The sequence below is a fragment of the Paramisgurnus dabryanus genome, chromosome 9 (genome assembly GCF_030506205.2).
Source record: "Paramisgurnus dabryanus chromosome 9, PD_genome_1.1, whole genome shotgun sequence".
Lineage (NCBI taxonomy): Eukaryota > Metazoa > Chordata > Actinopteri > Cypriniformes > Cobitidae > Paramisgurnus > Paramisgurnus dabryanus.
The window spans coordinates 581,541-593,033 of NC_133345.1; the positions used below are offsets into that span (position 1 = coordinate 581,541).

An 11,493-nucleotide genomic window follows, 5' to 3' on the forward strand; every position below is an offset into this window, starting at 1 on the left:
CAGGGGCATTCTTATGATGAGAAATGTCGTTTAAAGGCATTTTCAGCTCAGAAAAGCATTTTTCAAGCGATTTCAACATTTCAGATAGGACTGTGACTTTTCGTGCAAAAGTGCCCAATTCGGCCTAAAATGCCTTCAGGGGCATTCTTATGATGAGAAATGTCGTTTAAAGGCATTTCCAGCTCAGAAAAGCATTTTTCAAGCGATTTCAACATTTCAGGTTGGACTGTGACTTTTCGTGCAAAAGTGCCGAATTCGGCCTAAAATGCCTTCAGATGCATTCTTATGATGAGAAATGTCGTTTAAAGGCATTTCCAGCTCAGAAAAGCATTTTTCAAGCGATTTCAACATTTCAGGTTGGACTGTGACTTTTCGTGCAAAAGTACCCAATTCGGCCTAAAATGCCTTCAGGGGCATTCTTATGATGAGAAATGTCGTTTAAAGGCATTTCCAGCTCAGAAAAGCATTTTTCAAGCGATTTCAACATTTCAGGTAGGACTGTGACTTTTCGTGCAAAAGTGCCCAATTCGGCCTAAAATGCCTTCAGGGGCATTCTTATGATGAGAAATGTCGTTTAAAGGCATTTCCAGCTCAGAAAAGCATTTTTCAAGCGATTTCAACATTTCAGGTTAGACTGTGACTTTTCGTGCAAAAGTGCCCAATTCGGCCTAAAATGCCTTCAGGGGCATTCTTATGATGAGAAATGTCGTTTAAAGGCATTTCCAGCTCAGAAAAGCATTTTTCAAGCGATTTCAACATTTTAGGTTGGACTGTCACTTTTCGTGCAAAAGTGCCCAATTCGGCCTAAAATGCCTTCAGGGGCATTCTTATGATGAGAAATGTCGTTTAAAGGCATTTCCAGCTCAGAAAAGCATTTTTCAAGCGATTTCAACATTTCAGGTAGGACTGTGACTTTTCGTGCAAAAGTGCCCAATTCGGCCTAAAATGCCTTCAGGGGCATTCTTATGATGAGAAATGTCGTTTAAAGGCATTTCCAGCTCAGAAAAGCATTTTTCAAGCGATTTCAACATTTCAGGTAGGACTGTGACTTTTCGTGCAAAAGTGCCCAATTCGGCCTAAAATGCCTTCAGGGGCATTCTTATGATGAGAAATGTCGTTTAAAGGCATTTCCAGCTCAGAAAAGCATTTTTCAAACGATTTCAACATTTCAGGTTGGACTGTGACTTTTCGTGCAAAAGTGCCCAATTCGGCCTAAAATGCCCTGAGGGGAATTCTTATGATGAGAAATGTCGTTTAAAGGCATTTCCAGCTCAGAAAAGCATTTTTCAAGCGATTTCAACATTTCAGATAGGACTGTGACTTTTCGTGCAAAAGTGCCCAATTCGGCCTAAAATGCCTTCAGGGGCATTCTTATGATGAGAAATGTCGTTTAAAGGCATTTCCAGCTCAGAAAAGCATTTTTCAAGCGATTTCAACATTTCAGAAAGGACTGTGACTTTTCGTGCAAAAGTGCCCAATTCGGCCTAAAATGCCTTCAGGGGCATTCTTATGATGAGAAATGTCGTTTAAAGGCATTTCCAGCTCAGAAAAGCATTTTTCAAGCGATTTCAACATTTCAGATAGGACTGTGACTTTTCGTGCAAAAGTGCCCAATTCGGCCTAAAATGCCTTCAGGGGCATTCTTATGATGAGAAATGTCGTTTAAAGGCATTTCCAGCTCAGAAAAGCATTTTTCAAGCGATTTCAACATTTCAGGTAGGACTGTGACTTTTCGTGCAAAAGTGCCCAATTCGGCCTAAAATGCCTTCAGGGGCATTCTTATGATGAGAAATGTCGTTTAAAGGCATTTCCAGCTCAGAAAAGCATTTTTCAAGCGATTTCAACATTTCAGGTTGGACTGTGACTTTTCGTGCAAAAGTGCCCAATTCGGCCTAAAATGCCTTCAGGGGCATTCTTATGATGAGAAATGTCGTTTAAAGGCATTTCCAGCTCAGAAAAGCATTTTTCAAGCGATTTCAACATTTCAGGTTGGACTGTGACTTTTCGTGCAAAAGTGCCCAATTCGGCCTAAAATGCCTTCAGGGGCATTCTTATGATGAGAAATGTCGTTTAAAGGCATTTTCAGCTCAGAAAAGCATTTTTCAAGCGATTTCAACATTTCAGATTGGACTGTGACTTTTCGTGCAAAAGTGCCCAATTCGGCCTAAAATGCCTTCAGGGGCATTCTTATGATGAGAAATGTCGTTTAAAGGCATTTCCAGCTCAGAAAAGCATTTTTCAAGCGATTTCAACATTTCAGGTTGGACTGTGACTTTTCGTGCAAAAGTGCCGAATTCGGCCTAAAATGCCTTCAGATGCATTCTTATGATGAGAAATGTCGTTTAAAGGCATTTCCAGCTCAGAAAAGCATTTTTCAAGCGATTTCAACATTTCAGATAGGACTGTGACTTTTCGTGCAAAAGTGCCCAATTCGGCCTAAAATGCCTTCAGGGGCATTCTTATGATGAGAAATGTCGTTTAAAGGCATTTCCAGCTCAGAAAAGCATTTTTCAAGCGATTTCAACATTTCAGATAGGACTGTGACTTTTCGTGCAAAAGTGCCCAATTCGGCCTAAAATGCCTTCAGGGGCATTCTTATGATGAGAAATGTCGTTTAAAGGCATTTCCAGCTCAGAAAAGCATTTTTCAAGCGATTTCAACATTTCAGAAAGGACTGTGACTTTTCGTGCAAAAGTGCCCAATTCGGCCTAAAATGCCTTCAGGGGCATTCTTATGATGAGAAATGTCGTTTAAAGGCATTTCCAGCTCAGAAAAGCATTTTTCAAGCGATTTCAACATTTCAGATAGGACTGTGACTTTTCGTGCAAAAGTGCCGAATTCGGCCTAAAATGCCTTCAGGGGCATTCTTATGATGAGAAATTTCGTTTAAAGGCATTTCCAGCTCAGAAAAGCATTTTTCAAGCGATTTCAACATTTCAAATAGGACTGTGACTTTTCGTGCAAAAGTGCCCAATTCGGCCTAAAATGCCTTCAGGGGCATTCTTATGATGAGAAATGTCGTTTAAAGGCATTTCCAGCTCAGAAAAGCATTTTTCAAGCGATTTCAACATTTCAGATTGGACTGTGACTTGTCGTGCAAAAGTGCCCAATTCGGCCTAAAATGCCTTCAGGGGCATTCTTATGATGAGAAATGTCGTTTAAAGGCATTTCCAGCTCAGAAAAGCATTTTTCAAGCGATTTCAACATTTCAGGTTAGACTGTGACTTTTCGTGCAAAAGTGCCCAATTCGGCCTAAAATGCCTTCAGGGGCATTCTTATGATGAGAAATGTCGTTTAAAGGCATTTCCAGCTCAGAAAAGCATTTTTCAAGCGATTTCAACATTTCAGGTTAGACTGTGACTTTTCGTGCAAAAGTGCCGAATTCGGCCTAAAATGCCTTCAGGGGCATTCTTATGATGAGAAATGTCGTTTAAAGGCATTTCCAGCTCAGAAAAGCATTTTTCAAGCGATTTCAACATTTCAGGTAGGACTGTGACTTTTCGTGCAAAAGTGCCCAATTCGGCCTAAAATGCCTTCAGGGGCATTCTTATGATGAGAAATGTCGTTTAAAGGCATTTCTAGCTCAGAAAAGCATTTTTCAAGCGATTTCAACATTTCAGAAAGGACTGTGACTTTTCGTGCAAAAGTGCCCAATTCGGCCTAAAATGCCTTCAGGGGCATTCTTATGATGAGAAATGTCGTTTAAAGGCATTTCCAGCTCAGAAAAGCATTTTTCAAGCGATTTCAACATTTCAGATAGGACTGTGACTTTTCGTGCAAAAGTGCCGAATTCGGCCTAAAATGCCTTCAGGGGCATTCTTATGATGAGAAATTTCGTTTAAAGGCATTTCCAGCTCAGAAAAGCATTTTTCAAGCGATTTCAACATTTCAGATAGGACTGTGACTTGTCGTGCAAAAGTGCCCAATTCGGCCTAAAATGCCTTCAGGGGCATTCTTATGATGAGAAATGTCGTTTAAAGGCATTTCCAGCTCAGAAAAGCATTTTTTAAGCGATTTCAACATTTCAGGTAGGACTGTGACTTTTCGTGCAAAAGTGCCCAATTCGGCCTAAAATGCCTTCAGGGGCATTCTTATGATGAGAAATGTCGTTTAAAGGCATTTCCAGCTCAGAAAAGCATTTTTCAAGCGATTTCAACATTTCAGGTTGGACTGTGACTTTTCGTGCAAAAGTGCCCAATTCGGCCTAAAATGCCTTCAGGGGCATTCTTATGATGAGAAATGTCGTTTAAAGGCATTTCCAGCTCAGAAAAGCATTTTTCAAGCGATTTCAACATTTCAGGTTGGACTGTGACTTTTCGTGCAAAAGTGCCCAATTCGGCCTAAAATGCCTTCAGGGGCATTCTTATGATGAGAAATGTCGTTTAAAGGCATTTTCAGCTCAGAAAAGCATTTTTCAAGCGATTTCAACATTTCAGATAGGACTGTGACTTTTCGTGCAAAAGTGCCCAATTCGGCCTAAAATGCCTTCAGGGGCATTCTTATGATGAGAAATGTCGTTTAAAGGCATTTCCAGCTCAGAAAAGCATTTTTCAAGCGATTTCAACATTTCAGGTTGGACTGTGACTTTTCGTGCAAAAGTGCCGAATTCGGCCTAAAATGCCTTCAGATGCATTCTTATGATGAGAAATGTCGTTTAAAGGCATTTCCAGCTCAGAAAAGCATTTTTCAAGCGATTTCAACATTTCAGATAGGACTGTGACTTTTCGTGCAAAAGTGCCCAATTCGGCCTAAAATGCCTTCAGGGGCATTCTTATGATGAGAAATGTCGTTTAAAGGCATTTCCAGCTCAGAAAAGCATTTTTCAAGCGATTTCAACATTTCAGGTTGGACTGTGACTTTTCGTGCAAAAGTGCCGAATTCGGCCTAAAATGCCTTCAGATGCATTCTTATGATGAGAAATGTCGTTTAAAGGCATTTCCAGCTCAGAAAAGCATTTTTCAAGCGATTTCAACATTTCAGGTTGGACTGTGACTTTTCGTGCAAAAGTGCCCAATTCGGCCTAAAATGCCTTCAGGGGCATTCTTATGATGAGAAATGTCGTTTAAAGGCATTTCCAGCTCAGAAAAGCATTTTTCAAGCGATTTCAACATTTCAGATAGGACTGTCACTTTTCGTGCAAAAGTGCCCAATTCGGCCTAAAATGCCTTCAGGGGCATTCTTATGATGAGAAATGTCGTTTAAAGGCATTTCCAGCTCAGAAAAGCATTTTTCAAGCGATTTCAACATTTCAGGTTGGACTGTGACTTTTCGTGCAAAAGTGCCCAATTCGGCCTAAAATGCCTTCAGGGGCATTCTTATGATGAGAAATGTCGTTTAAAGGCATTTCCAGCTCAGAAAAGCATTTTTCAAGCGATTTCAACATTTCAGGTTGGACTGTGACTTTTCGTGCAAAAGTGCCCAATTCGGCCTAAAATGCCTTCAGGGGCATTCTTATGATGAGAAATGTCGTTTAAAGGCATTTCCAGCTCAGAAAAGCATTTTTCAAGCGATTTCAACATTTCAGGTAGGACTGTGACTTTTTGTGCAAAAGTGCCCAATTCGGCCTAAAATGCCTTCAGGGGCATTCTTATGATGAGAAATGTCGTTTAAAGGCATTTCCAGCTCAGAAAAGCATTTTTCAAGCGATTTCAACATTTCAGGTTAGACTGTGACTTTTCGTGCAAAAGTGCCCAATTCGGCCTAAAATGCCTTCAGGGGCATTCTTATGATGAGAAATGTCGTTTAAAGGCATTTCCAGCTCAGAAAAGCATTTTTCAAGCGATTTCAACATTTTAGGTTGGACTGTGACTTTTCGTGCAAAAGTGCCCAATTCGGCCTAAAATGCCTTCAGGGGCATTCTTATGATGAGAAATGTCGTTTAAAGGCATTTCCAGCTCAGAAAAGCATTTTTCAAGCGATTTCAACATTTCAGGTAGGACTGTGACTTTTCGTGCAAACCCAGCAAACATTGGTCCGACCGCAACGTCGTGTCCCTGGCCAAAAATAGTCGCGGTATGACGGCACAAATCGGTGAAAATATGTAACACAGAACATTTCATAAAAATGCATTCAGATACATTTGTACATGTCTATAGTTCTATGGGGTTGCATGTATAATTGTTACTTTGACTTTTACTACGTGTGCTTCAATATTTATACTCTGTTGTGAATCGGTTGTCAGAGGACGTCACTAGGTGACGTCTTTTACACGTGCATTTGTAGTCCATCATGACCCTCTATAAAAAATCATAAACCTTCTATAAAGTCATTGTGAAATATGCAAATGCTGTGCCTACACCTTGGTTAATACTGCAATAATTAATTTAAGTGCAAAAAGTATTTTTAAGAGGTTGTGAATAGATGTCCACTGACGTCTTTTACACGTCTAGACTAGACTAGTAGGAAAAAAACAGAATTATCTTTATGAAATACACGATTTGTATACAAAGTAAATATATTAACTTTATCTTGTTTAAATAAATTATAATCTTAAAGTGCCCAGTGTGATTGCAAAGCCACAATACATTTTAGTCATTATTACAACCTGCTTTATTATTAAATGTATGCATATAAATGTAAAGAAAGTATATATCCGGTTACCATTTAGGTCTGAGTTGGATGTAATTTCATAAACTGCGCTGCCAAGAATGTTTTAACAAAATATTTTACAAAATCGCGCGATAGGATAGATTTTCTCGCGAGATAGTTGTCACGTGACGTGTTCTCCCGGAAGTACGTCGTGTGCAGCCAGCAAGCCACGAGGAGAGGGTGAATTTACGAAGGAGTTGTGTCTATATATTATATAAAATCTACTATTGGGTAAGTACATTTTGTATTATTTGATTAACGTGCTTAAGTTTTACTTGTTGACGAAGGAACCGAAATAAACGTTGCCAGAATTGTCCACACGTAAAATTAGCTAACGTAGTAGGCTTAAAGTTAATCTGAACTTATACATGGTATACCATAAAGTATGTTTAATGATAGTGAAAGTTATTACTTTAACTTATTTATGTAGCCTTTTGAGAGTTTCTTTCAGAAAGTAAATTATCTGAAAGAGAAAAGTCATTTGGCATGATGGTAATGATTAACATTGCAGATGTAAAATGTTAAATACTGTTCTGTATTAAAAGCTCAGTGTAAGTGTTTGATTAACTTCCTTTGCTTTTGTTTTGTACAAAGGAAAAGCAGAACCTAATCCAAATAAAAATAAACAAGCTGTTTAAAGGACTGTGTCCTACCCAGATCCTCCTCCAAAATATAACCATTCAAAATCCAATCCATTTGAAAATACACTTAAACAAATGTGAGATGTTATTTGTGGTGTAAATATCATTACAATTTCATTTTATTTACAGTTGAAGATCAACACAAACCAAATGAAGATGTTGTAGATTCTACAAATAAAAAAGAAGGTATGACAAACTGTAGATATGAATTGTGTAGATATGGCTTAAACAGTCTACACATTTGTTAATGTTCTAATTTGTCATATGTCCTTGTTTGTTCTAAAGATCAAGTTTTGTGTCCAACACACTTTTTTTTGTTTACACAGGTGATGGCACACATCATGACAGTAAACATCGGTATCAAGATGGTGTGATTGATCTATACCCTAGAATAAGCTGTGACACTGATGCTGTGTACGTGCTACTGATGCTTTTTTTGTGCATTCCCACACTATACAAACACATTGCTTGGCTCCAAATTGCATACAGTTCCATCTTTATAATGTCATTCTCATTTATAGGTAAAAATGTATTCCATGAGTCAGGGTTTTGCCTAAATGTCAACATAATATCCCAAACTTTGATATAAAAAGTGATTTATTTTAATATTTTACACTACTATGTATTTTTTAAAATACATTGTGCATGTGTATGTTTATTGTACTTAATGAAATTACATGCAAGGTGTCATTTGTTTCGCAGGGTCACATAATGAACAGCCATCTTACAGACAACCGAAAGAGGCATAGTATTGTTTTCTTGTGTATTGTCATACACCTAAAGCGGATTTTTTGTAATTGTACAGTTATGGTGTTATTCATTCATTAATGTGTCCTTTCTTACCTTAAATAACTTATCATTTTTTACACCTTTTGTTTTTATTGTCTATATAGTATTGTCTACAATCCCAAATTCTGGATTGACGATCCAGTACCAGTGGGCACCCCAATCCCAGAGAGCATCCATCTGAAACCAGGTGATGGTGATTTACTACTAATCAAGGAACCGGCTTTACTGACGAGATGCGCATGATATCACATGCGATTTATCGTGCATCACAAGATTTCACATTAGTGGCAACACAGCTTAGAGTATAAAAATTTAAATTTATCTGAATCTGAGTTAATAGTTACAAATACAGAGCTTATAATGTCTGTCATTGCAACCACAAAGACCTAAAAGTACAGCCAGCTGATTTCATAACTAATGCAGTATACTGTGAAGTTATTAACTGTTAAAATATTACACTACCATAACATTAACTCTATTTGTACAGGTGAGGTAACACAACGAAAAAATTACCGGATGGAGACTACCTGATTCTTCACCTATGGCCTTAGCTTCAAATGCAAGAAGTAAGAAATGCTATATGACTGTGTATTTTGCATTATGAATACATCAAAGATGTTGATAAGTTGACCTGCGTAAGTTGTGACATAAAGAATATGTATTTATATTTCCATCTATCTTTCTATAACATTATTTCCATTGTTTTCACATTTAGGTCCAGCAACTGTCTGAGTTGGTGGATATTCTGTCAGAGACTCCGTGGACAACGTTATGAATAGGTATGTATTTCTCTTGATTTGTGTAATCCTGCATAATATTTAAGGAATATATATTGATTACCACCATAATTTACCCAGCTATTTATATTACTTCAATTCAGGATTTAATCCGTCACACATCACTTGTTCAGAAGTTTTAATGTTCGTAGTGACTTAAACAGTTAGCCATACTGAAAACAAGAAATCAAAACATAATTTCAGTGTAAGCCGTTACTTGTCACCCAAACTTATGGATGATGATATAGTTCATAGCACTTGTTACATGGTAGATGAAACAAGTGAAGTTGGTAGATGAAACAAGTGAAGTTGTGAAGTGTTAACACATAGTGTATGTTTGAACATTGTATGCAATTGCTCATTACTGTTAATTGTGATTTATTGACCTTTTAGGTTATTTGTCTAAGGTGAAGTAATCTTACAGTTCTTTCACAGAATGATGTGAAATTGTCTTATGGCAAAGTTCAATATGAAGGGTGGTGGACATCAGGAAAAGAAGTCTTTTAAAGGCACACCTTTGTATTATGTTATTTAAGGTAATTTGGGGAATGTTATTTTGATGTAATTATATTGATGTAATTTTTATTGTTATGCTTGATCTATTCAGGGGACATCAAAGCTCACATGTCTTTATTAGAAATATCCTGTTCATTTTTTGACAGTTACACACCTAGTTAAGGGTCTTTCTCAAGGGCACCACAGTGGTTTTGTAGAGGGAGGGGACAAATGCTGTTTCCCCCACAACTGATCTAACACTTATTTAAAGCAGAACATATTTTGTACAATAATATATATAATAGTAATATATCATTTTAGCTGTAGACCATAAAGATTTTGAAAGTAAGTGCATGTCATTTACCTCAAAATTTTAATTGTATTTATTTTAAAAAGAAGCATATTCTTCTCTTCCTTCAGATGCTGTGAAGAGGTGGAGCCCAAATGCCACCGAATCGGAAATAGATGCAGCTATGGCAGACCACCTCAAGCACGCTCCTGGAAGAGCTGGGGGTGGTGGATACAAAAAAGCCTAACAGCTGTGATGTGTTAAAGAGAGAGTTCACCAAAAAAGGAAAATTGTTATAATTTTCTTATCCACATGTTTCAAACCTGTATACCTTTCTATTTTCTGCTGAACACAAAGATTGAAGAATGTTTGTAACTTCACAACCCATTAACTGTCAATATTTTTTTTTTTACAATTGTAGTAATGGGTTGTGAGATCTGCTTTGTTAAAAACATTCTTTCAAATATCTTTGTGTTCAGCAGAACATAGAAAGGTATACAGGTTTGAAACATGAGATGGAATAAATGACTAAATATTAATTTTTGGGTGAACTATCCCTTTATAGAAAGTGTTTTGAAATTGTTATTATAGTTAAATGGTTAAAAAATAAAAAGTGCTAAATCAGAACATGCTTCTTTTTTGGTTATGGCGACAAATAATGTGTTCTTTAATGTGTTTGTGAAGTACACGTGGTTAAAACGTTTTATGGACGTTCAGGTCTGACTGGACCAATTTTGAACCGATTTTGAACCTTTGTGAATATGTGTTAAACCTCAATACAATTGATTGCCTTTCACGATGTTACACAGTGGGTGTATATTCATTTTATATGCATACATTTAAACAATGCAGCAACACATTTAAACATCCAGAAGACGGCACATTTAGACGTCCAGGGACGGGCAGAAAAGACGTGTAATTCACGGCCAAATGACGTCAAAGACGTGCGCTCAACTTTAATTTAGGGTATTTTTCAACCGTGATGGGACGTGACGAAGGGACGTCTTTTCAACGGTCATAAAACGTCCAAATGTTTGCTAATGGGGGCTTAAAACATATTTAAACTATGCAGGAACACATTTAAACATCCAAAAGACGGCGCATTTAGACGTCCAGGGACGTGCAGAATAGACGTGTAATTCACGGCCAGATGACGTCAAAGACGTCGGCTCAACTTTCATTTTGGATATATTTTTCAACGCGGACGGGACGTGACGAACGGACGTCTTTTCAACGGTCATCACACGTCCAAATGTTTGTTGGGAAAGTGCCCAATTCGGCCTAAAATGCCTTCAGGGGCATTCTTATGATGAGAAATGTCGTTTAAAGGCATTTCCAGCTCAGAAAAGCATTTTTCAAGCGATTTCAACATTTCAGGTAGGACTGTGACTTTTCGTGCAAAAGTGCCCAATTCGGCCTAAAATGCCTTCAGGGGCATTCTTATGATGAGAAATGTCGTTTAAAGGCATTTCCAGCTCAGAAAAGCATTTTTCAAACGATTTCAACATTTCAGGTTGGACTGTGACTTTTCGTGCAAAAGTGCCCAATTCGGCCTAAAATGCCCTGAGGGGAATTCTTATGATGAGAAATGTCGTTTAAAGGCATTTCCAGCTCAGAAAAGCATTTTTCAAGCGATTTCAACATTTCAGATAGGACTGTGACTTTTCGTGCAAAAGTGCCCAATTCGGCCTAAAATGCCTTCAGGGGCATTCTTATGATGAGAAATGTCGTTTAAAGGCATTTCCAGCTCAGAAAAGCATTTTTCAAGCGATTTCAACATTTCAGATAGGACTGTGACTTTTCGTGCAAAAGTGCCCAATTCGGCCTAAAATGCCTTCAGGGGCATTCTTATGATGAGAAATGTCGTTTAAAGGCATTTCCAGCTCAGAAAAGCATTTTTCAAGCGATTTCAACA

At 37.8% G+C, this 11,493-nt stretch overlaps 1 long non-coding RNA gene across 4 annotated transcripts; it reads left to right on the plus strand.

The window, feature by feature from the left end:
* The first annotated feature begins 6,361 nt into the window (after positions 1-6,361).
* Positions 6,362-10,205, plus strand: LOC135753422 (uncharacterized). Of its 4 annotated transcripts, none has more exons than XR_010533606.2 (9): positions 6,362-6,819; positions 7,359-7,415; positions 7,556-7,643; positions 7,932-7,972; positions 8,123-8,205; positions 8,506-8,584; positions 8,734-8,797; positions 9,188-9,330; positions 9,710-10,205. It is a non-coding gene; the product is annotated as an uncharacterized lncRNA (long non-coding RNA). The 4 variants fall into 4 exon arrangements; XR_010533608.2 differs by having other exon boundaries at positions 6,363-6,819; positions 9,219-9,330; XR_010533607.2 differs by having other exon boundaries at positions 6,383-6,819; positions 9,230-9,330.
* Positions 10,206-11,493: the final 1,288 nt, after the last annotated feature.